Raw genomic sequence first — 2,769 nt, 5'->3', positions numbered from 1 at the left:
TAAGTTTGAAGACCAAGTGTTTCCATAGAGTTTATAAAGGGCGCCGGCGTTAATTGGAGAAGCTGTGGGTTAATTGGAGTAGCTGTGGGTTAATTGGAGTATTGAAATGTAAATGAATAATTGGTTCTAGGTAAAAGAAAGGTAAAATAAACCATCTGGCTTGGGTAAGTGTGAAATGGAGATAAGAGAAATGTGATATTTGAAGGAAAATAAGCGAAGCAAGGTGGGAGAGAAGCAGAGAAAGAGATTAAGAAAGAAGGAAGATGAGATTCGGTTCTTTCATTGGTTTTGCAGCTAAAATATTACATTTGACAAACAAAGACAATGAAAGGGTTAAAAGAAAACATTCAGCACGCTCAAGATGATATTGACTTTCATCTAGAGACATAAAATTGATAATAATTTATAGTAAAAAGGATTGCAAAATAATTTAAAGCACCAAAGTGGACGGAAAAGTATTACTTACGAGAAAAACTATCGACGTTCAAATATTATGATACTAAAACGGACTAACTAACGAGTGCACTAAATATTACTCCGCTTCGTAACATAGTGCGCCAACTAAACTGCAATAAAATGGATTCGTTTCATCTTATTAGAGATAAATTTCGATCTATATGATTATTTTATTTTCTGCTTTTACTGTAAAATAACTTATTTTTTAATATTACAGTGGTTTGAGAGAATATTTGAAATATTACATATTTAGTAGTGGTTCGGTTCCGGCAGAAGGAGCGTAATTTAAAAATGAATGCGTTAATTTGATTGGTTAATAATGTATATGCAATTGATTGTTGAGAGGAGATTTTAATTAATGCGACGACGATGGGTCGGGGGGGGGTAGGGAAAATGGAAAGAGAAGAGAAATGAGATTTTATTTCATGTTTACAAGTTCAGGCAGAAGGAAGGGCCAAAGCATATGTAGCACACATATGTATAGTATATATATATATATACACACACACACACACCAAGATATTGCATTATCTGTATGTTACTGAATGTCATATATATGTGTGTGTGCGTGTATATATATATATATATATATATATATATATATATACACACACACACACATATATATATATTGGTAAAAATAGCGTTTTTCCGATGGCCGGATAACCGATGAGGTGGTGGTGTGGATTTCCACCTCGGCATCCGAAACTCAAGAGTTTTATCTTGGCTACTACCGAATAATTGTCACATATTATATTTACAGATATATATATATATATATATATATAATATATATGTATATATTAATATACATACATGTATGAAGGTGGGTAAAACCTTCCTATCGTCAGAATGTTCTCAAATTTTCAGTATTGGATGTAGTTTTTTTCTTTTTTGCAAGCTGATGACGAAAATTATACTCATTTTCTCCAGAAATTAATAATAAAAAAAAGTTACAAGTTTGTTTTTGTTTTTTAACATTCTGAAAGTAGGAAGGATTTTAAAAAATATCCGATGAACGCATTTAATAAATTCTATGTATTTAAGATTTCGATAAGCGTTTAGCAATTAAACGCTAATTTACAACACACACACACGCACACATATATACACGCGCGCACATCATCATCATCGTCCTAATCGTGGCCTGCTCAAACGCCTGGTGGAACAGGCTGTTTCCAATGCCTTCTCCTATGACCCCTATGTCATATCTCTCATTTTCAGTACCCCATCTCTTAATCTTAATCTTCTCCCGATAATAATCAGGCATCCCTGCTTTCCTTTTCCCACTCAAAAGTTCCACACTTAAGTCTTGACTTGCCTTGCCAAACATCCCTCCCTGTCTGGTGAACTGCCTATCTCCACTCACTTTTCGTCTCGCTATATCTTGGCTGTTTTGGGTGTCTTCTACGCGTTAATTCGGGCGGAAAGGGGTTTTCCTTGCTCTGAATTTCTAGCCTTTTATTAGTAATAATATTCAGGATATTTCTAAAGCACCTGTTTCTAGATGTTTATGGCTATCAGAGTATATTTACGCCCTTCACCATCACTGCACCATTCAGCTAGACGGATTTGATGCTTCTGTTAGAGACACTCAGCTGATCATATATATATATATATATATTATACATACATATTACAGGCTGTGGCAAAATAATAATAAGACTCCCACATTTTGCAGGATGATAAACGTTTCAACAGAAAAAAAAAACTACAGTATGCACCAATAAAAGCCATTACGATACGGGAGTAAAACGGTTAATTCTACATCGAAGCACCGTTACCATCTGCTCGCTTGGGCCATACCAGTGGCCATGTAAAATATGGGAGATTATTCTGCTACACCCTGTATATACAGCTCTACTCTTTTATTCTTTTACTTGTTTCAGTCATTTGACTGCGGCCATGCTGGAGCACCGCCTTTAGTCGAGCAAATCGACCCCGGGACTTATTCTTTGTAAGCCCAGTACTTATTCTATCGGTTGCTTTTTGCCGAACCGCTAAGTGACGGGGACGTAAACACACCAGTATCGGTTGTCAAGCAATGCTAGGGGGACAAACACAGACACACACATATATATATATATATAATATATATATATATATATGTATATATACGACAGGCTTCTTTCAGTTTCCGTCTACCAAATCCACTCACAAGGCATTGGTCGGCCCAGGGCTATAGCAGAAGACACTTGCCCAAGATGCCATGCAGTGGGACTGAACCCGGAACCATGTGGTTGGTTAGCAAGCTACTTACCACACAGCATTTTATTTTATCTTTTACTTGTTTCAGTCATTAGACTGAAGCAA

At 35.9% G+C, this 2,769-nt stretch overlaps 1 protein-coding gene across 1 annotated transcript in view; it reads right to left on the bottom strand.

Annotated features, from left to right (window-relative positions):
- The window catches only part of LOC115228146 (nascent polypeptide-associated complex subunit alpha, muscle-specific form), a 48,786-nt gene extending 48,232 nt beyond the window's left edge, over nt 1–554 (bottom strand). The window contains 1 exon segment of the mRNA XM_029798800.2: nt 467–554. The gene's annotated coding sequence lies outside the window, so the exon portion shown is untranslated.
- Nucleotides 555–2,769: the final 2,215 nt, after the last annotated feature.

Source organism: Octopus sinensis, linkage group LG2 (assembly GCF_006345805.1).
Source record: "Octopus sinensis linkage group LG2, ASM634580v1, whole genome shotgun sequence".
Lineage (NCBI taxonomy): Eukaryota > Metazoa > Mollusca > Cephalopoda > Octopoda > Octopodidae > Octopus > Octopus sinensis.
The sequence above is the reverse complement of the archived record's forward strand: the minus strand, read 5'-3'. Positions and strand labels throughout refer to the sequence as shown.